This window comes from Sus scrofa, chromosome 16 (assembly GCF_054392235.1).
Source record: "Sus scrofa isolate SSC_HxYL_T2T_F1_AM1 chromosome 16, Sscrofa_HxYL_maternal_Yorkshire_Landrace_v2.0, whole genome shotgun sequence".
Lineage (NCBI taxonomy): Eukaryota > Metazoa > Chordata > Mammalia > Artiodactyla > Suidae > Sus > Sus scrofa.
In genome coordinates this window covers 39540950-39566559 of record NC_139398.1, presented here as the reverse complement: position 1 = coordinate 39566559, position 25610 = coordinate 39540950, and the positions used below count along the sequence as shown (strand labels likewise).

Genomic DNA, 25610 nt, shown 5'->3' with positions numbered 1-25610 from the left:
TGTCTAGTTTTCCCAGCACTGCTTATTGAACAAGCTGTCTTTTCTCCATTGTATATTCTTGCCTCCTTTGTCATAGATGAGTTGGCTGTAGGTGTGTGGGTTGAATTCTGGGCTTTTTATCCTGTTCCACTGATCTATATTTCTGTCTTTGTGCCAGTGCCATATGGTTTTGATGATTGTTGCTTTGTAGTATAGCCTGAAATTTGGGAGCCTGATGCCTCCAGCTCCATTTTTCTTGTTCAGGATGTCTTTGGCTATTCTGGGTCTTTTGTGCTTTAAAACAAACTTTAAAATATTTTGTTCGAGTTGTGTGAAAAATGGCCTTGGTAATTTGATAGGGATTGCGTTGAATCTGTGTATTGCCTTAGGTAGTATAGTTATTTTGATAATATTGGCTCTTCCAATCCACGAGCATGGTATATCTTTCCATCTATTTGTGTCATCTTTGATTTCTTTCATCAGTGTCTTCTAGTTTTCAGAGTACAGGTCTTTTGTCTCTCTTTTTTTTTTTTTTTTTTTTTTTTTTTTTTTTTTTTTTTTTTTTTTTTTGTCTTTTGTTGTTGTTGCTGCTGTTGTTGCTATTTCTTGGGCCGCTCCCACGGCATATGGAGGTTCCCAGGCTAGGGGTCTAATCAGAGCTGTAGCCACCGGCCACAGCCACAGCAACGCGGGATCCGAGCCGCGTCTGCGACCTACACCACAGCTCACGGCAACGCCGGATCGTTAACCCACTGAGCAAGGGCAGGGACCGAACCCGCAACCTCATGGTTCCTAGTCGGATTCGTTAACCACTGCGCCACGATGGGAACTCCAGGTCTTTTGTCTCTTTAGGTAGGTTTCCTCCTAGGTATTTTATTCTTTTGGATGTGATGGTAAACAGGATTGCTTCCCTAATTTCTCTTTCTCATCTTTCATTATTAGTATATAGAAATGCCATTGATTTCTGTGCATTAATTTTGTATCTGGCGACTTTGCCAAATTCATGGATGAGCCGTAACGGTTTTCTGGTAGAGTCTTTAGGATTCTCTAGGTATAGTATCATGTCATCTGCAAATAGGGATAGTTTTAATTATTCCTTTCCAGTTTGGATTCCTTTTATTTCTTTTTCTTCTCTGATTGCTGTGGCTAGGACTTCCAAAACTATGTTGAATAGTAGTGGCGAGAGTGGACATCCTTGTCTTGTTCCTGATCTCAGTGGGAATTCTTTCAGCTTTTCACCATTGAGAATGATGTTTGCTGTGGGTTTATCATATGTGGCCTTTATTATGTTGAGTTAGGTTCCCGTTATGCCCACTTTCTGAAGGGTTTTTTTTTTTAATCAGAAGTGGGTGTTGGATTTTGTCAAAGGCTTTTTCCACGTCTATTGAGAGGATCATATGGTTTGTATTCTTCAGTTTGTTAATGTGGTGTACTGCACTGTTGGATTTTTGGATATTGAAGAACCCTTGCATCCCTGGGATAAATCCCACTTGATCATGATGTACAATCCTTTTAAGGTATTGTTGGATGTGGTTTGCTAGTATTTTGTTAAGGATTTTTGTATCTATATTCATCAGGGAAATTGGCCTTTTCTTTTTTTGTGATATCTTTGTCTGGTTTTGGTATCAGGGTGATGGTGGCCTCATAGAATGAGTTTGAGAGTGTCCCTTCCTCTGCAATTTTTTGAAATAGTTTCATAAGGAGAGGTGTTAGCTCTTCTCTAAATGTTTGATAGAATTTGCCTGTGAAGCCATCTGGTCCTGGACTTTTGTTTGTTGGAAGTTTTTTAATCACAGTTTCAATTTCAGTTCTTGTGATTGGTCCATTCATTTCTGTTTCATCTTGGTTTGGTCTTGGAAGATTGTACCTTTCTAAGAATTTGTCCATTTCTTCTAGGTTTTCCATTTTATTGGCGTAGAGTTGCATGTAGTAGTCTCTTATGATCCTTTGTATTTCTGTGATGTCTGTTGTTAGTTCTCCTTTTTCATTTCTAATTTTATTGATTTGAGTCCTCTTTTTCTTGATAAATCTGGCTAAGGCTTTATCAATTTTGTTGATCTTTTCAATGAACCAGCTTTTCATTTCATTGATCTTTTCTATGGTTTTCTTTGTTTCTATTTCATTGATTTCTGCTCTGATATTTATGATTTCTTTCCTTCTAACTTTCAGTCTTGTCTGTTCTCTCTCGAGCTGCTTTAGATGTAAAGTTAGCTTGTTTATTTGAGCTTTTTCTTGTTTCCTGAGGTGGGCTTGTATTGCTATAAACTTCCCTCTTAGAAGTTTGGGGAAGCTTTTGGGGAGTTCCCGTCGTGGCATAGTGGTTAACGAATCCGACTAGGAACCATGAGGTTGCGGGTTCGATCCCTGCCCTTGCTCAGCGGGTTAAGGATCTGGCGTTGCTGTGAGCTGTGGTATAGGTCGGATCCCGTGTTGCTGTGGCTCTGGCATAGGCTGGCAACTACAGCTCAGATTCGACCCCTAGCCTGGGAACCTTCATATGCTGCAGAAGGCAGCCCAAGAAATGACAAAAAGACAACAACAACAAAAAAGAATGGCTTTTAATGCATCCCATAGGTTTTGGAGTGTCATATCTTTGTTGTCATTTGCTTCTAGGTATTTTTTAATTTCCTCTTTGATTTCTTCAGTGATCCATTGTTTGGTAGCATGTTGTTTAGTCCCCACGTGTTTGTGTTTTTTGCAGTTTTTTTCTTGTTGATTTCCAGTCATACAGTGTTATGGTCAGAAAAGATGCTTGATATGATTTCAATTTCTTAAAGTTACCGAGGTTGGACTTGTAGCCCAGGATGTGATCAGTCTTAAAGAATGTTCCATGTGCACTTGAGAAGAATGTGTATTCTGTTGCTTTTGGATGGAATGTCCTATAAATATCTATTAAGTCCATCTGGTTTAATGCATCATTCAGGGCCTATGTTTCCTTATTGATTTTCTGTCTGGTTGATCTGTCCATTGCTGTCAGTGGGGTGTTAAATTCCCCCACTATTATTGTGTTATTGTCAATTTGTCCTTTTCAGGTTGTTAGCAGTTGCCTCATATATTGTGGTGAACCTATGTTGGGTGTGTAGATATTTAAAATTGTTATATCATCTTCTTGGATTAATTCTTTGATCATTATGTAATGTCCTTCTTTGTCCCTTAAAATATTCTTCATTTTAAAGTCTATTTTGTCTGATATGAGTATTGCTACTCCAGCTTTCTTTTGATCCCCATTTGCATGAAATATGTCCTTCCACCCTCTCACTTTCAACTTGTATGTGTCCCTGGAAATGAAGTGGATCTCTTGAAGGCAGTATATATATATATACATGGGTCTTGTTTTTGTATCCATTCAGCCAGTCTATTTCTTTTGGTTGGGTCATTTATTCCATTAACATTTAAGGTAATTATTGATATGTATGTTCTTATTGCCATTTTATTAATTGTTTTGGGTTTGTTTTTGTTGCTGTTTTCTTCTTCTTTTGTTCTCTCCTCTTCTGGTTTGATGACTGTCTTTAGTGTTGTATTTGAGTTGATTTTTCTTTGTTTGTGTATCAATTGTAGCTTTTTGGTTTGCAGTTATTCTGAAGTTTTGATATAAGAGTCTATATATACGAGATTGTTTTAAGTTGTTGGTCTCTTAATTGCAAGTTCATCTCCTGCATTGGTACCCACCTCTTCTCATGATTTCTGATTTTGGTGGCATAACTGTGCGTGGATGATTTCATATCTTTACTGTATATATACCTTTACTGGTGAGCCTTGTCATTTGTGGTGTTTTTGTTTCCTGTTGCTGTCTTTTCTGCCTAGAGAAGTTCCTTTAGTATTTGTTGTAGGGCTCGTTTAGTGTTGCTGAATTCTCTCAGCTTTTGCTTATGTGTGAAGGGTTTGCTTTCTCCTTCAAATCTGAATGAGAGCCTTGCTGGGTAAAGTGATCTTGGTTGGAGGTTTTTTCCTTTCATCACATTAAGTAGATCATGCCACTCCCTTCTGGCCTGCAGAGTTTCTGCTGAAAAATCTGCTGATAACCTTATCAGGGTTCCCTTGTATGTTATTTGTTTCTTTTCCTTAGCTGCTTTCAATATTTTCTCTTTGTTTCTAATTTTGGTCAGTTTGATCAATATGTGTCTCAGTGTATTCCTCCTTGGGTTTATTTCATATGGTACTTGTTGTGCTTCCTGGATTTGAGTGAGTGGTTCCTTTCCCATGTCAGGGACATTTTTGGCTATTATTTCTTGGAATATTTTTTCTGTCCCCTTCTCTCTCTCTTCTCCTTCTGGCACCCCTATAATATGGATGTTGGTGCGTTTAACATTGTCCCAGAGTTCTCTGAGACTCTCTTCATTTGTTTTCAATCTTTTTTCTCTTTTCTGTTCCACACCCATAATTTCCACTAATCTGTCCTCCACCTAACCTATTAATTCTTCTGCCTCCTGTATTCTGCTGTTGGCTGCTTCTAGTGAATTTTTAATTTCAGTTATTGTATTTTGCATCTCTTCTAGCTTAAGTTTGATATCTTGTATCTCTTTGGTCATTGATTCCTGTAAGTTATCCATCTTTGCCTCCAGTTTATTTCCAGTGTCTTGCATCATCTTCAGCATCAATAGTCTAAAGTCTTTTTCCTGGAGGCAGAGACTCTCCTTATCACTTAGGTGATTTTCTGGGGTTTTTCCTTTCTCCCTCATCTGAGTTATAGTTCTCTGTCTTTTCATTTTTATAGGTTTTTGGTGTGGTGACCTTTTTACAGATAATATTTGTGGCCTCTCTTCTGGGTCTGCTTCCCTTGTGGCTCAAGTCAGTATGGGGGGGGGGGGGGGCTTACTGTAGGCTTCCTGATGGGAGGGGCTGATACCTGCCCACTGGTGAGTAGAGCTGATTCTAATCCCTCTGGTGGGTGGGGCTTAGTCTCTGGAAGGGATTAGAGGCAGCTGTGTGCATGAGGGGTCTTTAGGCAGCCTGTTTACTGAGGGGTGGGGCTGTGATCCCACCTGAATTGTTGTTTGCCCTGGGGCTTCTCAACCTGACTGATGGGTGGGGCCAGATTTTCCCAAAATGGCCACCTCCAGAGAAAGGCAAGCTGCTGAATATTCCCTAGAGCTTTGCTATCAATGTCCTTCCCTCACAACAAGCCATGTTCACCCCTGTTTTCCCAGGAAGTCCTCCAAGAACTGCAGTCAGGTTTGACTCAGATTCCTATGGAGACTTTGCTTTGCCCTGGGACCCAGTGCACGTGAAAGTCTGTGTGCGCCTTTTAAGAATGGGGTCTCTGTTTCCCCCAGTCCAATGGAGCTCCTGCACACAAGCCCCCCTGGCCTTAAATGCCAGATGCTCTGGGGGCTCTTCCTCCCAGTGCCAGATCCCCACATGTGAGAGTTTGATAACGGGCTCAGAACTCTCACTCCTGTAGGTGAGTCTCTGTGAACCAGTTAGTCTCCAGTCTGTGGGGCTTCCCACCTGGGAGGTATGGGTTTGTTTATATTGTGAAATCACCCCTCCAACCTCTTGATGTAGTCTCCTCTTTTTCTTCGGGAGTAGGGTATCTTTTTTAAGGTTTCTGGTCCATTTTGGTGAAGTTTGCTCAGCCTTTAGTTGTGAATTTTGTTGTTCTTAGGAGAGAAGTTGAGCTCCAGTCCTATTCTACCGTCTTACAAATGGGTCCTAATAATAGACTTTGTAAAGGAAGGTGATTAACCCCAAAAGAACCTCTGATGGGGAGTTCCATCATGGCACAGCAGAAATGAATCTGACTAGGAACCATGAGGTTGCAGGTTCAATCCCTGGCCCCACTCAGTGGGTTAAGGATCTGGTTTTGCAGTGAGCTGTGGTGTAGGTTCCAGACGTGGCTCAGATCTGGTGTTGCTGTGGCTCTGGTGTAGGCCGGAGGGTCCAGCTCCAATTAGACCCCTAGCCTGGGAACCCCCATATGCCACAGGTATGGCCCTAAAAAGAGACAGAAAAAAAAAAAGAACCTCTGATGGGTGGGGTTTCTTGTTCCTCTGAAATCACGCACCAGGTGGGCACCCATCTCCTCTAGGAGTGAGTAAGGTTAATCCTGGGCTTAAGGAGAGTCGGTGGTGAGCACCCCAGGTAGGGAGGACCTGACAAACTCAGGGATGCTGGGACCTTTCTACCCCAACTCAGGTATCTTCAGGATTATACCTGAGGCAGGAGGCCCAGGCCCCAGGGAGACTTAAAGAAATAGCTAGATGGTCTGCTCAAGAGTGCCTTCTGTTCTCTTATTGCCACAGACTGAGATCTGTGACCATCCACTTTCTGTTTTCAATTCTGATCCCTGGGCTCTTCCTCCTCTTCCTCTGTGCCCTGAGAGGGGAGGAAACACAGAAAGAGGAAGAGTGATGCCGTGAAGGACACGCAGAAGCTCTGCACAGTCCAGGGGCTAAGGGGATTGGCTCAGTGCTTCTCACTGGGGTAGGGCGTAGACATTCTGAGGGTAGATTCTTTTTTTTTTATTTTTTTTATTTTATTTTCCCACTGTACAGCAAGGGGGTCAGGTTATCCTTACATGTATACATTACAATTACAGTTTTTCCCCCACCATTTCTTCTGTTGCAACATGAGTATCTAGACAAAGTTCTCAATGCTATTCAGCGGGATCTCCTTGTATATCTATTCTAGGTTGTGTCTGATAAGCCCAAGCTCCCGATCCCTCCCACTCCCTCCCCCTCCCATCAGGCAACCACAAGTCTCTTCTCCAAGTCCATGATTTTCTCTTCTGAGGAGATGTTCATTTGTGCTGGATATTAGATTCCAGTTATAAGTGATATCATATGGTATTTGTCTTTGTCTTTCTGGCTCATTTCACTCAGTATGAGATTCTCTAGTTCCATCCATGTTGCTGCAAATGGCATGATGTCATCCTTTTTTATGGCTGAGTAGTATTCCATTGTGTATATATACCACCTCTTCCGAATCCAATCATCTGTTGATGGACATTTGGATTGTTTCCATGTCCTGGCTATTGTGAATAGTGCTGCAATGAACATGCGGGTGCATGTGTCTCTTTTAAGTAGAGCTTTGTCCGGATAGATGCCCAAGAGTGGGATTGCGGGGTCATATGGAAGTTCTATGTATAGATTTCTAAGGTATCTCCAAACTGTTCTCCATAGTGGCTGTACCAGTTTACATTCCCACCAGCAGTGCAGGAGGGTTCCCTTTTCTCCACAGCCCCTCCAGCACTTGTTATTTGTGGATTTAATAATGAGGGCCATTCTGACTGGTGTGAGGTGGTATCTCATGGTAGTTTTGATTTGCATTTCTCTTATAATCAGCGATGTTGAGCATTTTTTCATGTGTTTGTTGGCCATCTGTATATCTTCTTTGGAGAAATGTCTATTCAGGTCTTTTGCCCATTTTTCCATTGATTGATTGGTTTTTTTGCTGTTGAGTTGTATAAGTTGCTTATATATTCTAGAGATTAAGCCCTTGTCCATTGCATCATTTGAAACTATTTTCTCCCATTCTGTAAGCTGTCTTTTTGTTTTCTTTTGGGTTTCCTTTGCTGTGCAAAAGCTTTTCAGTTTGATGAGGTCCCATGGGTTTATTTTTGCTCTAATTTCTATTGCTTTGGGAGACTGACCTGAGAAAATATTCATGATGTTGATGTCAGAGAGTGTTTTGCCTATGTTTTCTTCTAGGAGTTTGATGGTGTCCTGTCGTATATTGAAGTCTTTCAGCCATTTGGAGTTTATTTTTGTGCATGGTGTGAGGGTGTGTTCTAGTTTCATTGCTTTGCATGCAGCTGTGCAGGTTTCCCAGCAATGCTTGCTGAATAGACTTTCCTTTTCCCATTTTATGTTCTTGCCTCCCTTGTCAAAGATTAATTGACCATAGGTGTCAGGGTTTATTTCCGGGTTCTCTATTCTGTTCCATTGGTCTGTCTGTCTGTTTTGATACCAGTACCACACTGTTTTGATGACTGTGGCTTTGTAGTATTTCTTGAAGTCTGGGAGAGTTATGCCTCCTGCTTGGTTTTTGTTTCTCAGGATTGCTTTGGCGATTCTGGGTCTTTTGTTGTTCCATATAAATGTTTGGATTGTTTGTTCTAGTTCTGTGAAAAATGTCCTGGGTAATTTGATAGGGATTGCATTGAATCTGTAGATTGCTTTGGGTAGGATAGCCATTTTCACAATATTGATTTTTCCAATCCAGGAACATGGAATATCTTTCCATTTCTTTACATCTTCTTTGATTTTGTTGATTAAAGTTTTATAGTTCTCGGCATATAGGTCCTTTACCTCTTTGGTCAGGTGTATTCCGAGGTATTTGATTTTGTGTGGTACAATTTTAAAAGGTATCGTATTTTTGTATTCCTTTTCTAATGTTTCATTGCTGGTATACAGAAATGCAACTGACTTCTGAATGTTAGTCTTATATCCTGCCACTTTGCTGAATTTATTAATCAGTTCAAGGAGTTTTGGGGTTGAGTCCTTAGGGTTTTCTAGGTATAGAATCATGTCATCTGCATACAGTGACAGTTTGATCTCTTCTCTTCCTATATGGATGCCTTTTATTTCCTTTGTTTGTCTAATTGCTGTGGCTAGGACTTCCAAAACGATGTTGAAGAGCAGTGGTGAGAGTGGGCATCCCTGTCTTGTTCCAGATTTGAGTGAGAAGGCTTTCAATTTTTCCCCATTGAGGATTATATTTGCTGTGGGTTTATCATAAATGGCTTTGATTATATTCAGGAATGTTCTGAGGGTAGATTCTGGACCTTAAATATCTGGGAATCTGAGGGCAGAAGAAAGGGTATGGGAGAAAAGAGGAAATCCATCAGACCAACAGAATCTGGTAAAAGAGATCACAACACTGCAATTAGGGGACCAGTGTCCCAGATCTGATGAAGAGGGTGACACCTATCCTGGGACACTGATCCGTGAGGGCCGCTCAAGTCAAATGTAAGACTTTTTATTTTAATTTTATTTCAAGTTATACACTTCATATTTACTAATCTTCCAGAGCATGAAATGATCAAATTTTCTAAGTCATGTTGGCTGTTTGTCTCTGGGACCTTTTAACACGGGTGAGAGAAAGGGTATTGACATATTACAGCCCCCATGCACAGGTGTATTTACTCTTTAAAAAATTTTTTTATTGGAGTTCCCATCATGGCTCAGTGGTTAACGAATCTGACTAGGAACCATGAGGTTGTGGGTTCAATCCCTGGCCTCGATCAGTGGGTTAAGGATCCAGTGTTGCCATGAGCTGTGGTGTAGGTTGCAGACATGGCTCGGATCCCGCGTTGCTGTGGCATAGGCTGGCAGCTACAGCTCCGATTAGACCTCTAGCCTGCAGAAGCGGCCCTAGAAAAGGCAGAGAGACAAAAATAAAATAATTTTTTTAATTGAAGCATAGTTGATTTATAATGTGTTAACTTCTGCTATACAGCAGAGTGATTCAGTTATACATGTACACATATCCATTCCCATATAGATATCAGATCTATATTGAATATTAGATATTGGATATCAGATTCCCGTTGACCATCCATTCTATATACATTAGTGTGCCCATGCTAATCCCCAACCTCTAATCCATGCCTCTTCCCTCATATCCCCTTTAGTAACCGTAAGTTTGTTTTCAAAGTCTGTGAATCTGTTTGTTTTGTAAATAAGTTCCTTTGTATCATTTTTAAAGATTCTATATATGAGTAATATATGATACTTTCTCTGTCTGCCTTACTTCATTTAGTATGATAATCTCTAGGTCCAGCCATATGGTGAAAAATAACATTATTTCATTCTTTTTTATGGCTGAGTAATATTCCATTGTGTATATGTACCACGTCTTCTTTATCCATTCCTCTGTTATTGGACACTTAGGTTACTTCCATGTCTTGCTATTGTAAGTAGTGGTCTATAAACATTGCAGTGCATATATCTTTTCAAATTAGGGTTTTCTCTGGATAATATACCAGGAGTGGGATTGTTGGATCATATGATAGCTCTATTTTGAGTTTTGTTTGTTTTTTAGGGCCACACCCACGGCATATGGAGGCTCCCAGGCCAGGTGTCTAATTGGAGCTGTAGCCGCAGGCCTACACCACAGCTATAGCAACTCCAGATCTGAGCCACGTCCATGACCTACTCTGTGGCTCATGGAAATGCCAGATCCTTAACCCACTGAGTAAGGCCGGGGATCAAACCCACAACCTCATGGTTCCTAGTCGGATTCGTTTCTGCTGTGCCACCACAGGAACTCCTATTTTGAGCTTTTTTTAAAGGGAACATCATACTGTTTTCCATAGTGGCTGTTGAAACTTACTACCACCAACAGTACAGGAGGGTTTCCTTTTCTCCATACTCTCTCTAGCATTTATTGTTTGCAGACATTTTAATGTTGGCCATTCTGACTGGTGTGAGGTGAGATACTTCATTGTAGATTTGATTTGCATTTTCTCTAATAATTAATGATGTTGAACATCTTTTCATGTGATTTTTGGCATCTTTGTGTCTTCTTTATAGAAGTGTCTTCTAGGCTCTTCTGCCTATTTTTTGATTGGGTTTGGTTTTTTTTGATACTGCAGTTCATAAGTTATCTGTGTATTTTGGAGATTAATGCCTTGTTGGATAGTTGGTCTGCAAAGATTTTCTCCCATTCTGTGGGTTGTCTCTTTTTTTTATGCTTTAATTTACTATGCAAAAGCTTTTAAGTTTAATTAGGTCCCATTTATTTATTTTTGTTTTTATTTTTATTACTCTAGGAGGTTGATCCAAAAAGATACTGTGATTTATGTCAAAAAGTCTTCTGCCTCTTTTTTTCTAAGAGATTTTAGTATCCAGCCTTACAGTTAGGTCTTTAATCCATTTAGAGTTTAATTTTGTGTATGGTGTTAGAAAGTGTTCTAAATTCATTCTTTTACCTGTAGCTGTCCAGTTTTCCTGGAACCACCTATTGAAGAAATTTTTTTCCCATTGTTGCCATTCTTACTTTCTTTGTCAAAGATTAATTGACCATAAGTATGGGGTTTATTGCTGGGCATTCTGTCCTGTTCCATTGATCTATATTTCTGCTCTTGTGCTCCTGTATCATACTGGGTTTTGTTTTGTTTTGTCTTTTTAGGGGCCTCACCTGTGGCCTCACCTGTGGAAGTTCCCAGGCTAAGGGTCGAATCAAAGCTGTAGCTGCTGGCCTACACCAGCCACGGCAACCTGAGATTTGAGCCATGTCTACTCCTACACCACAACTCATGGCAATGCCAGATCCTTAACCCACTGAGTGAGCAGGAATTGAACCTGCATCCTCATGGTTACTAGTTGGGTTTGTTAGTGTTGAGCCACGATGGGAACTCCAGTATCATACTGTTTTGATAACTGTAGCTTTGTAGTATAGTCTGAAGTCAGGGAGCCTGATTCCTCCAGTTCTGTTTCTCTCTCTCAAGATTGCTTTGGCTATTTGGAGTCTTTTGTATTTCCATACAAATTTAAAAATTTTTGTTACAGTTCTGTAAAAGAAATGCCATTGGTGATTTGATAGGGATGGCATTGAATCTGTAGATTGCCTTAGGTAGTATAGCCATTTTGATGATATTGATTCTTCTAATCTAAGGACATATATCTTTCCATTTGTGTCATCTTCTATTTCTTCATCAACATCTTATAGTTTTCACAGTACAGGTCTTTTGCCTCCCTATGTAGGTTTATTCCTAGGTATTTTATTCTTTTTGTGCAACAGTAAATGGTATTGTCTCTTTAATTTCTTTATCTGATCATTCATTGTTGGTATAGGAATGTAAGAGATTTCTGTGTATTAATTTCGTATCCTGAAACTTTACCAAATTCATTGATGAGCTCTAGTAGTTTTCTGGTAACAACTTTAGGATTTTCTGTGTATAGTATCATGTCATCTGCAAACAATGATTATTTTACTTTTTCCAATTTGGGTTTCTTTTTCTTCTCTGATTGCTCTAGCTAGGAATTCCAAAACTATGTTGATCAGCAGTGGTGAGAGTGGACATCCTTGTTTTGTTCCTGATCTTATCAGAAATGCTGTCAGCTTTTCACTATTGAGAATGATGTTAGCTGTGGGTTTGTCATATATGGCCTTTGTTATATTGAGGTGGACTCTCTATGCCTACTTTCTGAGGGTTTTTGTCATAAATGGATGTTGAATTTTGTCAAAAGCTTTTTCTACATCTATTGAGATGATCATATGGTTTTTATTCTTTGGTTTGTTAATGTGGTGTATCACACTGATTGATTTGCACATATTGAAGAATCCTTGCATCCCTGTGATAAATCCCACTTGATCATGGTATATGATACTTTTAATGTATTATTGAATTTGATTTGTTAATATTTTGTTGAGGATTTTTATGTCTGTTCATCAGTGATATTGGGCTATAATTTTCTTTCGTGGTGGTCTCTTTGGTTTTGGTGTCAGGATGATGGTGGTCTCATAGAATGAGTTCAGGAGTGTTCCTGCCTCTGAAATTTTTTGGGAATAGTTTCAGAAGAATAGGTATTAACTCTTCTCTAAATATTTGACAGAATTTGCCTATGAAGCCATTTGGTCCTGAACTTTTGTTTTTTGGAAATTTTAAAATCACAGTTTCAATTTCAGTACTTGTGATTCTTCTATTCATATTTTCTTTTTTTTTTTTTTGTCTTTTTTGTCTTTTTGCCATTTTCTTGGGCTGCTCCTATGGCATATGGAGGGTCCCAGGCTAGGGGTCGAATCAGGGCTGTAGCCACCAGCCTACGCCACAGCAACATGGGATCCGAGCCGCCTCTGCGACCTACACCACAGCTCATGGCAACGCCGGATCCTTAACCCACTGAGCAAGGCCAGGGATCGAACCTGCAACCTCATGATTCCTAGTCGGATTTGTTAACCACTGAGCCACGACGGGAACTCCTGTTCATATTTTCTATTTCTTCCTGGTTTAGTCTTAGAAGCTTGCTCCTTTCTAAGAATTTGTCCATTTCTTTTAGGTTGTCCATTTTATTGGCACATAGTTGCTTGTAGTAGTCTCTTATGATCCTTTGTATTTCTGTGGTGTCAGTTGTGACTTCTTTTTCATTTCTATTGATTTGAACCCTCTCCCTTTTTTTCTTGATGAGTCTGGCTAAAGGTTTATCAATTTTTGTTTATCTTTTAAAAGAACAAGCTTTTATTTTTATTAATTATTGAATTTTATCTTTGTGTTACTCAATGCATTTTATTACATTTATAGTTGTACAATGATCATCACAACCAAATTTTATAGCATTTCCATCCCAAACCCTCAATGCATCCTCCCACCCCCCCAAATTATCTTGTTTGGAAATCATAAATTTTTCAAAGTCTGTGAGTCAGTATCTGTTCTGCAAAGAAGTTACATTGTGTCCTTTTTTAAGGTTCCACATGTAAGTGATAGCTTTTGATATTGGTGTCAGTGGTGTCTCATTGTCTGACTGACTTCACTTAGCATGATAATAAAAACAAAAATAAATGGGACTTAAATAAATTTAAAAGTTTCTGCACAGCAAAGGAAACCCCAAACAAAACAAAAAGACAACCCATAGAATGGGAAAAATATTTGCAAATGAAGTGACTAGCAAGGGATTAATCTCCAAAATTTATAAACACCTCTTGTAGCTCAGTACCAAAAAAACAAACAACCCCATCAAAAAATGGGCAGAAGATCCAAACAGACAGTTCTCCAAAGAAAATATACAGATGGCAAAAAAAAAAAAACCATGAAAAGATGTTTAACATCACTAATTATTAGAGAAATTCAAATCAAAATCACTGAGTTACCACCTACACCACCCAGAATGGCCATCATCAAAAAGTCTACAAACAATAAGTGCTGGAGAGGGTGTGGAGAAAAGGGAACCTTATTACACTGTTGGTGGGAATGTAAATTGGTGCAACCACTGTGGAAAACAGTATGGAGATTGCTCAGAAAACTAACAATAGAATTATTATTTGATCTTGCAGTCCCACTCCTTGGCATCTATCCAGAGAAAACCATGACTCGCAAAGATACATGTACTTCTATGTTCATTGCAGCACTGTGTGCAAGACATGGAAACAACCCAAATGTCCATCGACAGAAGAGTGGATCCAGAAGAGGTGGTATATATACACAATGGAATATTACTCACCCATTAAAAGGAACTAAATAATGGCATTTGCAGCAACATGGAAGAATCAGCTTTTAGTTTCATTCATCTTCTATATTGTTTCTATTTCATTTATTTCTGCTCTGACCTTGATGATTTCTTTCTTTCTGCTAGCTTTGGATTTTGTTTTTCTTTGCCTAGTTGCTTTTGGTGTAAGGTTAAGTTGTTTATTTGAGGTTTTTTTTGTTTGCTAAGGTGAGACTGTATTTTTATAAACTTCCCTCTTAGAACTGCTTTTGCTGTGTCCCATAGATTTTGGATTGTCCTGTCTTCATTGTCATTTGCCTATAGGTATTTTTTGATTTCCTCTTTGATTTCTTCAGTGATCCATTGGTTGTTTAGTAGCATATTGTTTAGCCTCCTTGTGTTTGTGCTTTTTTCTTTTTTCTCTTTTTGTCTTTTTAAGTCCTACCCATGGTACATGGAAGATCCCAGGCTAGGGGTCGAATCGGAGCTGCAGCTGCCAGCCTATGCCACAGCCATGGCAATGCTAGATCTGAACCATGTGTCTGACTTACACTACAGCTCGCAGCAATGCTGGATCCTTTAGCCAAATGATTGAGGTCGGGGATCAAACCCTCATCCTCATGGATACTAGTCTGATTCTTAACCTGCTGAGCCATAATGGGAACTCCATATAGTTTTTTTCCTTGTAATTTCTAGTGTTATAGTGTTGTCATCAGAAAAGATGATTGATATGATTTCAATTTTATTACAGGCATATGTACTCTTTTTTGGGGTGGGGTGGGGGGCTGAACCCATGGCATATGGAGGTTCCCAGGCTAGGGGTTGAATCATAGCTGTAGCTGTTGGTCTACACCACAGCACCACCAGATCCAAGCCTCATCTGTGATCTATACCACAGCTCATGGCACCACCAGATCCTTAACCCACTGAGAGAGGCCAGGGATCGAACCTGTGTCCTCATGGATACTAGTCAGATTTGTTTCCTCTGAGCCATGATGGGAACTCCCAGGCATATTTACTTTTAATAAACTACTGGGATCAAACTCATTGGGGGTATAGATGACCTGCATCTGGTCAAGTCTCTGAAGTTGAGTTTGTTCCTATGAAAGTATAGGAGAAAATACCTGCCACATCTTTCTTTTAAGGCTGTTGTAAGGATTAAATGGGTTAATAGATTTTCATGCATGTTTTTTTTTCAACAAATATTTATCAGAGACTGACTCTGTGTCTCCCCTACTCCAAATTTTGGGGATTATCAGTGAACAAGATAAAGGCTTTGATGTCAAACCACTTAACGTTCCTTAATGCATCTGTGGCTTTGTGTTTTTTTTAAACTAAAAATTAGGTAACCCTGTTTGTCCAGTTATAACTTACTGGGAAATCCAGTATGTAAAATAAAAAGTAAATAAGAGCAAGGACTAAAGCTCTGACTGCTTCTTTTAGTCCCAGTTTCCCAGTGAACTTTGGGAGCACTGTTTGAGAAGTACTTCTAGAGATTTCTTTACATGCATAAGAGATACAGACTGAGAACTAGGTGTGCTTCCCAACTTTGCAGATACTATGTGGGTGGGTTCACCCAGAACCCTGATACTGGCTGAGACTAGCAGCAGAGGGAGCCTTTACCCTAGACCTGAAGGAGAAAGGGAGGGAATAATCATGGGTGAGAGGGAGTGAGAACCACAGCCAGGGGAGAGGCCACCTGCTGGCCCTGGCGGTTTCAGTAGAGGGATGTAGCCTCTGCCAAATGGAAGCCTGATCAAAGGGGCTCTAATCTCTGCCCCTCACCCAGTCTCCTGCCAGTGAGCTCCACTGGTAGAATCCAGCCAGAAGTTGGAGGCAAGAAACCCTTCCCGATGCAGCACAGAGCAGGGTGGACAAGGGTGGAGCGAGGATCTGTGGGGCGCATGGAGAACACCCATGACAGTGCCCTGTGGTGTGCCAGGCACTGAGCAAGGGGCTCAGCTACAAAGCAGGCAAGACATAGACCTGTTCTAGAAGAACATGTTAGTAACTCTAGGAGAGAGTGATAGACTAGCGCTGGCTTAGAGTTATAGTCTAGATAGTGGTGGTCTTATGAGGAAGACCAAATGACAGCCCCCAAACTGTCTAGAAGTTAGAATACTCACACATAATGGGGCTTCTATGCCACAGTAGCATCTGAACCCAAACTTTATATTAATATGCAATACCTTTCTTGTCTCTTTTTCTGACAGGATCCAGTTAGGGAAATGCAGACCCTGATCCTTATATATTCAGCACCCTGGTCTCCTTGTCAGTATAACCTGTTGTACTAATAACATTAAAAGGTGTCCTCGAGGAGATCCCACTGTGGCACAACACATTAAGGACCTGGTGTTGTCTCTGTGGCAGCGCAGGTTTGCTCCCTGGCTAGACACAGTGGGTTAAGGATCTGGTGTTGCCGTAGCTGTGGCTTGGGAACTTCCATATGCCGTGGGTATGGACAAAAAAAAGGGGTCCTCAGTACTGTAGTAAGGAGGTACATACCCTCCTGCACCCACCACCCACGTGCCACTCTAGCTCACAATGTTGCATCATCTCAGAGGAAGTAAAATAACTGCAACTGTGCAAAACATGATAAACCATGAAACAAGATAGTATATGACATCCGCTACTGAAATGGTGAAATCTAAGCTGCAGCTCTGTGGGTTTGGTGTGTGTGTGTGTGATTTTGAATACTGAAAATGAAGATAAATTGTGTGGTTGTATAGATTCATTCCTGCATTACATGATTCAGGATGTCTCCATCAGGATGGGGCTAAATGTGGAAGCGAGTGTGGCAGGGCTCCTGTCCCCCAAGCGTTGGTGGTCCCTGTTCCTGCAGTGACCAGCAGAAGGCAGGTCCCTGGAAACTCAGGGGTTGGCTGATTGCCTGCCTCCCCCATAGGGGTTCTGGCCCAGCAAGAGTGGGAAAGAGGTTTCATCCTAAACATTGTAGCTCAGGCTCAAATTTAAACTCCACTGAGATTGTTGGGAAAAATTGAAATTCTCAAATAGTATAAAAAGAATAGTTTTTGGTCAGAAAAGATGTGTTGATTAAAAAAAAAAAAATGCCAGCAAATGTGGACAAACATCTGAAAAAGCCTGAGATTCTTTAATTCTTCCTTGATTTTTCTCAGATTTGAAACTAAATTATTTCTTTGTGATAGAAACATGGTTAACTGGGGTTCCCTGGTGGTGCAGTAGGTAAGGATCTGGCATTGTCACTGCTGTGACCTGGGTTGGATCCTTGGCCTAGCAACTTCTGCGTGCAAAAAAAAAAAAAAAGAAAATCAGTTAATCGCCTTTCTTTTTTTTTTTTTTTTTTTTTTGTTGTTGTTGTTGCTATTTCTTGGGCCGCTCCCGCGGCATATGGAGGTTCCCAGGCTAGGGGTTGAATCGGAGCTGTAGCCACCGGCCTACGCCAGAGCCACAGCAATGCGGGATCCGAGCCGCGTCTGCAACCTACACCACAGCTCACGGCAACGCCGGATCGTTAACCCACTGAGCAAGGGCAGGGACCGAACCTGCAACCTCATGGTTCCTAGTCGGATTCGTTAACCACTGCGCCACGACGGGAACTCCTAATCGCCTTTCTTAATATCAGTTCTTCAAGGAAAAGGGTAAGAGGGAGCCAGTGCTTACTTGGCAACATTCCTCCCCTACTTGAGCCCCTAGGAAGATGGAGGTTTTAATGAACTTTCTTGGCTTCCTTTGCAAAGCAAAACTTGAGATGGCAGTTTCAAGTTCCACTTCTGAACAGCAAGTAAGGCGAAAAGATCAGAAAATTCTGTTTGGAACACAGGCTCTTCTAGCCTTTGTTTTCAGAAGCTGCTTCATTTCCTTTCACCTGACTGTGCTTTTTAAAGGTGCACAATAGAAAAGTGGTCCCTTTGGAAGGGAGGGAAAAGGAGCCCCAGGGGTTGACAAACAACACACATTTTGTTCAGCAGACAAGCCACATAGCCAGGGACCAGAAAGGTGACAGCGCGGGTTCGAGGGCTCTGCTGGGCTTCCATCCAGGCCGCTTTGTGTGGGGAGAGCTGTAGCTCCTCCTTGTCACCAGGGACGTGACAGGAACCAGATGCTCTGTTCCTGAGGAAGTAGTTCATGGACTCATCAGTAGTTTGTCTTCAGCTTCCTTAGCAAGTAATCAGAGTGGACATGCCGATAGTGTCAGGCTTGCTGATTGTCTTTGTGTCTGTGTACATGGTACATGTGTTTTAAAAACTGGAGGTTTAAAGGGCTGGTTTTATCAATGGAAAAACTGGTTGGAATAATGCTTTTTGGGTTAAACGCAAAAACACAGCTTCCTTTTCTTTTCTCCTTTGAACTAAGTTAACCAATTTAGTTACTGAGAGTTGAAGAATGAGCTAGAGAAACTACAGCTGAGCCTGAGAGAGGCAGGAAGGCAGGCGCCTCCTGGCTCTGTGCAGTGCAGGTGGGGGAGGGGGAAAAGAGGGCCGGCTGAAGACAGAAGCAGGTCCCTTGTGTCTTCCTGCCCCCAGTTTTTTTCCCACAGTAGTCCCACCGTGAGCACAGAGGAAGGAGCATCTTCCTCTTCCTGTTCCTCACCACACATACCGTTGCACAATACTGAGCCTGGATGCCACTCCACCAACCACTTGTGTGTACCTTGGGCAAGTTACTTAACTTTCTGGTCCCTCACCTGGAAAAAGGAAGTTATACTAGTCTTTAGGCATTCTGAAGCTTCCTCGAGATAATCCGTTGAAAACTCTTTGAGCTGTGCTGAAAACAGTAGGTTCTGTTTTCAGCAAATGCTGATAAAAACCCAGGCTCCTCCTGCTGCTCACTCCTTTTGATTCCCTGAGGCCCTGTGATCGCTGATTTGGGGATGAGGGAGGTCCTGGGAACAAGAAGCTGACTGGGAAGTGGAGAAGGAGAATTTGTCAACAGAACCCTCTTCTTTCTGGAAAGTCCTGAAGCTGGTGAGGTGGACGATAACAGCGTATTGGGAGACCATGCAGTATATGGGAGAACCTAGTATAAGGGACCCTTGCTTCAGTGTGTGCAGTTGCTTCTGCAGCAGAGGTGGTACTTAGACCCAAGATCTTCGATGGGTAAGACAGAAGTTATCTCCATGCAGAGAGAAGCACATCTAATGAATAGCAGTAGAAAGTGAGGGAATACCTATAGAAAGTTAGGGTTGGCACCCCAGTCTGTGATTTGCGAGAACTCATTTTGGTTTGACCTGAGGCTGTGGAAATAACTTCCCCCAGTAAAACTGGGGACCAGAGCAGAATGAAACAGGGAAGAGTAGCAGGGCTTTGCAGGGAGGGTTTTGCGATGGAAAGGGTTAAGGCCAGAGTTCAGGCAGAGAAATCATTGCTATCATTTTCACCATCAACAGCAAATATTTGCTGAGTCTCTAGACAATCTTTATCTCATAAGCAACACACCTGTGGACTTTGAAACCAGACTGTTTACGTGGAACAGCCCTGTTTAGTGTTTACTATAATTTTTCAGAACATGGTGAAAGCTGTCATATTCTAAATGACTGACTTGAGGGGATATGCGTGATGAGTCTGCACTGATGAGAAATGCATGGGAGAAAAGGGGTAAAGGTTACAACGTTAGGGTCTTGGCTCCCCCTCCCCAACAGGAAATTCTCCTTTAGCCCCTGTGGCAAAGATAGTGCAATGCATTCACCAAGCTGTGTACATTCAATTCCTGAGCACATAAGAAAATCACATTTTCCAGTGTGCTTGCATCTAGGTAGGACCATGAGGCTAAGTTATGGCAGATCGAGTATTACTAGCAGTGATACAGCCACTCACATTTTCTAGATCTATTCTCCTTTTTCCTTTCCAGGAGGCAGAGCCACAGATGGAAGGAGTCTGGATCCCTGAGTCAATGCTTAGAAGAAGTCCACCTGGGAGAGCTGCCCAGTCAACATCAGGATGTGAGTGGACTTGAAATAAAATAGCTGTGACTTGAGCCACTGAAATTTTAAAGTTGTTCATTGTAGAAGCTAGCATTAATGAACCTGGATGGTATAGCTTCAGACAGCAAAAATGACCCATGTTGAGATCCTATTATTAGAGTAACTGTGGTATTTCAGAGCCATGATATTTCTTTTGCCTTATGATTTTGGGAGGTTCCTGCTGAAGTGTGAATATAAAGTTATATTACGAGATTGAAATTCATGGTATTTGCTGCAGTTGGAGACACATGGAAATGTCTGGATCCATTTATTCACTTATTCAGGATTGAACACATGCCTACTGTGTGCTAGGCAATGGCTAGATGCTAGAGGTACTGATAGTTTTTCTGATCAGTAGTTTGTGAAGGGCTTGCTTATAGAGATGAAGATGTTTTAGATTTAAGTGAGAAACACCTACTTTCTGAGGGGTCTCCCTCCCTAGTTGTTGTTCCTCAGTCACACCCAGGAAGAGCAAGGGAAGAATTCCAAACCATGACCATCTGGACTCATCTTTTGTTGTTGCTGTTTTTTTTTTTTTTTTTTTTAGAAGTTGGGTTATTTTTAATTTCTGAACAGTCTTTGCAGGACATAGATTCATAAGAAAGGTATATGTACATACTTTCATGATTATAATGGCAAACTGGCAGTCCTGGACATTTGAGACAGTTGGGAGCCACTGCCTTGATATATGGGAAGGTGCCAGCAGTTTTAGCCATCATTGCCTTTGCACTATTTGTGAAAATGTCAACCCAGTGGACTTGCCCTTTGTGGCACAAGTGGAGACAACTCCCTGGCTAAGAGGCCATGGACTGTGTGTGGGGAGAAAAGGAAATCCCTGTGCACCAATCAGGTGGGTAGGAGAGACTCTCGGCTCATGTATGTTAAGAAAGGCAAGCTAGGGGCCAGGAGGACATATAGGGAGCTTGGGATTCCTTGGAATTGGAATCTATCAGATGGTGTCAATGTCTAATAATGATCATTGGTTTAAAACAAACAAATAAAAGCAGTGTGGATTTTTTTCCCCCCACCTATTGATACATGTCCTTTGGAATTCTTTCAGCTGATGGAGATTCTGAATAGTGGGGTGAGGGGCCGAAGAGAATTTTAAGTATCATGTGAACAAATTCCATGTTTATGGAAAGAGAGAGAAAATCACCTGGTATAGATATCGGTTTTACTTTTATGTATGAAGGGCTCTTTAAGAGGAGGAGAAGTGGCCTCCTCGTAATTATCAAGGATGAGACCAGAATGAGCTGATATCCTGGGAAAGGGGACAGAACCTTTTGTATTTGATGACAAGAGCCCTTTGCTTGGTATGCAGAATTCTGGAGATGGGGAGACCAGTTGCATAAATGGATCAGGGCTCCCTATGAGAAAGAATAGGGCAAACCTGAGATCTGCTCCCTGGAATGTAGATTTGAGAAACTATTAGGCTGAACGGGGGAGTCTGTTGACAGGAAAGGACAGCGTGGACCCTAAAGCAGACCTTACCAGGAGGACAGGGGCTTCAAGACTCAATGTAGGGGTCTAAGGATTTCAGGTCAAGGTGGGTTTCAGGGCAGAATGAGTTGAAGGCAGGAACCCCTCCAAGTTGACACTTTCCCCTTGACTAATCAATCAAAGGTTGATTTCAAACCTTTGCAGAAAAGATGGCTGGACAGCAGAGGATGGACTTGTGCCTGTGAAATGGAGGCTTTGAAAGCTTGGAATGTAACCTGGAGCAGAAATGCACGGTCGTGAAATGGAGCAGGACCATGAGTGGTAGTGGCGCTCTGGTGACCATGTCTGCTTTTCTCCTTCTTTCACCATTTGATTAGTGGAAGCTCCTCTTGTCTTTGGACAGTAAGGGGTGTGTATTGTGAAACTGAGAGTGGGGCAGTGTGGTGGGGGCGAAGCGGTGCGTGAGAGGACGTTCTGGACTTGAAGGGTGTACGGAACTTGGAACAATTAAGTTTTAAAAAAAGTTGTCACTGTATTTTCACTCAAAATAGTTTGCAAGAGGTCGAATAGACCAAACTGGCCTTCACTATATCTAAATGAAGAATGAGAGGGGAATCTAGCCCCTAAATAGATATATTAAAGGAGTATAGGATTTGTAGCTGGGATGAAATGGAAAATTTCATGGGCACAGAATTTTGGGCTGTGTTTTGAGCTTGGTCTGGCCTGAACATGTGACCAAGATGAATAATACATTAGCAGAACAATGAGGTCTATTCACATATAGTTCCAAGCTAGTTTTGAGTTCTGCTGAAACAGAAGTCAACTGTCATCAGTGTAGAACCGACTTAAAGGAGGACAACAATTCATTTAAAACAGGTTCTTCAAAACTGGTTAATATACAGACCTCTTTTAAGGGAAAATATTTTACAGATTTCCACCAGTGACTTAAATTATTTTTATTATAGTATGGTCTTTCCCTCTTTCTTTTCTTCTCTTTTTTTGTGCTTGGGGCTCATTGAGATCCCTAAATCTTATTTCTTTTTTTTTTTTTTTAATCAAATTTGGAAAAATTTCAACCATTGTCTTTTAAATATTTTTTTTCTGTTTCCAAATATATAATAATATATATAATTAGGTTGCTTGAAGTTCCACAGCTCACCGATACTCTGTTTATTTTTTTCAATTGTCCCTCTTTCTCAGGGATTAGCGTCCTGCATAACCTACTGTCCAATGTCTGGAAATCATTGCTTTTAATTTTTATTTAATTTTATTTTTTTATTACTCAATAAATTTATTACATTTATAGTTGTATGATGATCATCACAATCCAGTTTTATGGCATTTCCATCCCATACCCCCAGCGGATCCCCCTAACCCCCAGCCTCTCTCCTTTGGAAACCCTAAGTTTTTCAAAGTCTGTGAGTTAGTATCTGTTCTGCAAAGAAGTTCATTGTGTCCCTTTTTCAGATTGCACATGTAAGTGTTAGCATTTGATGTTGGTGTCTCATTGTCTAACTGACTTAACATGATAATTTCTAGGTCCATCCATGTTGCTAAAAATGCCGTTGTTTTATTCCTTTTAATGGCTGAGTAATATTCCATTGTATATATGTACCACATCTTCTTCATCCACTCCTCTGTCAATGGACATTTAGGTTATTTCCATCTCTTGGCTATTGCAAATAGTGCTGCAAAATCATTGCTTTTTAGTAATTTCTAGCAGGAGGGTCGTGGTCCTGGCTAATCCGTCATGGCTGGAAGGTGAACCATCAGGAATAACTTTCAAACCTCTCTCAGAAGCGTAAGGAAATATGTTTCTCCCAGAAACCTTCAGGAAATATCTCCTTACATTTCATTCATCATTAATGGTCATGTGTTCAGCATGAAGCCATAACTTTTGCAAGAAGATCGGATTGCAGTTTTTAAGATGGGCTTGAACCACATGCCCCACTGCTAGAACCAGTGGTGTAGCTAACTTCTCTCTACATCAGAGTTTCTCACCCTGAGATCATGGCATTTTGCATCTGATAATTCTTTGATGTGAGAGGCTGTCCTGTGTATTGTAAGATGTTTAACAGCATCCCTGGCCTTTACTCACAAGTTGGCAGAAGCACCTCTATCCCCATTGAGAAAACTGAAAATATCTTCAGATGTCCCAAGAGTGGGGGTTAGAACTCCTGCTCTAACTATAGAGACTCCACAAGGAGACATGAATCCAAATGAAGTGTGGAGTAATTACCAAGAGAAGGCGGGGCAACAGCAGAGTCCATCATATAATTTATAAAAGACAAGCATCCTATAGCATATGAGCATCATTAATTTTTTTCTTTTTAAATGATTTTTATTTTTTCCACTATAACTGATTTACAGTGTTCGTCAATTTTTTACTTTATAGCAAGGTGACCCAGTCACACATACATATATACATTCTTAAAAATTTTTAATGCAATTTTAAAGGTTATCGTCTGTTTAGTTATTATGAAGTATCAGCTGTGTTTCTCATGTTGTACAGTACATCCTTGTAGCTTACCTTACACCCAGTAGTTTGTACCTCCCACTCTTCAAGTCTATGTTGCCCTTCTCCCTCCCTACTGGTAACCACTAGTTTGTTCCCTATATTTGTGAGTCTGACAAGCATCATATTTTATAACATAATAGATTTACCAGTTATTTGGATATGTATTGGGGTAATGTGTAATCCTTAGGCAGTAATAATAAGCAAGTTGCAGAGAAGTCAAATTAGGTGGAGGTACAAAGGCACACACACAAAGGCACAAAGTATAAAACCCTATAGTACATAGTATGCATGTACTATTATTTGTACACCATTAGATCAAATCTGTACATTGTTTTTTTCTTACAAGATTAAGTTCACTACTGTCTAATACCAGCAACTGGTCTCAGTTGGCTTCCTGCTTGGTTTAGGTAGATGGTAGTTAACAGAGCACCTGTTAAGTTTAGGCGGGTTGAAAGGCCATTTTGAGGAACTGCATTATTTTTAGTGTCACATTGTGCTTAAATGGCATTGGGGTTCTTCTAGGTACAAATACAAATATGTGGCAGGGACTGTGAGAAGATGCAGTGTGGAAGGGAGGCTCTGCCCACCTTCCTTCTCTCAGATGTTAGACTCACTGTGGATGAGTAAAGGCTAAGGTGCTGGTCATCTTCTAAAGTATGATTGCTGAGGCTTTTAAGCTTCAGTGGAGATAGCATTAGGATCTACCTATTCTTTTCCTTTAAGCTTTTGTCTTTTTAATAAAATTATGATTTGCAGAGCACTTATTTTAGAAAAATCACTCTTTTAAATTTTTTATTTATATTGAGATATAGTTGAAATGATATTGTCATTTTTTTCATCTTTTAAAGTTTTATTGGAGTATAGTTGATTTAAAAAATTGCGATAAATTTCTCTTGTGCAATAAAGTGATTCATTTACACATGTACACATGCCCATTCTCTTTCAGATTCTTTTCCCACATAGATTATCACAGAATATTGGGTAGAGTTCTCTGTGCTATACTCTATAAACCACAGTGTACATATGCTAATCCCAAACCCCTAGTCCATCCCTTTCTACCCCCCACCTGTCCCCTTTGATAACCATAAGTTTTTTCAAAGTCTATGAGTCTGTTTCTGTTCTGCAAATAATTTCATTTGTATCCTTTAAGATTCTACATATAAGTGACATCATGTAATAATTTGCTTTACTTCACTTACTATGATAATCTCTAGGTCCATCTATGTTGCTGCAAATGGCATTATTTCATTCTTTTTTAATGGCCAAATAATATTCCATTGTATATGTGTACTATATCCTCTTTATCCATTCTTCTGTTGATGGACATTTAGGTTGCTTCCATGTCTTGGCGGTTGTAAATAGTGCCACAGTGAAACTTGGGGTGCATGTATCTTTTCAAATTATGGTTTTCTTCAGATTTATACCCAGGAGTGGGATTGCTGGATCACATAGTAGTTCTATTTTTAGTTTTTTGAGGAATCTCCAAACTGTTTTCCATAGTGGCTGTACCAATTTATATTCCCACAAACCGTGTAAGAGGGTTCCTTTTTCTCCACACCCTCTCTGGTATTTATTGTTTGTAGACTTCAATGATGGCCATTCTGACTGGTGTAAGGTGGCATAAGGTATACAAATGTTGATTTGG

General features: G+C 40.7%; 1 pseudogene across 1 annotated transcript in view; it reads left to right on the top strand.

Annotated features, from left to right (window-relative positions):
- Positions 1 to 25610, top strand: part of LOC110257241 (uncharacterized) — a 128028-nt pseudogene that overhangs the window by 60098 nt on the left and 42320 nt on the right. The window contains exons 2-3 of the transcript XR_014831229.1: positions 13915 to 14049; positions 19896 to 19986. The product of XR_014831229.1 is annotated as an uncharacterized LOC110257241, transcript variant X1 (transcript). The remainder of the gene's footprint in view (positions 1 to 13914; positions 14050 to 19895; positions 19987 to 25610) is intronic.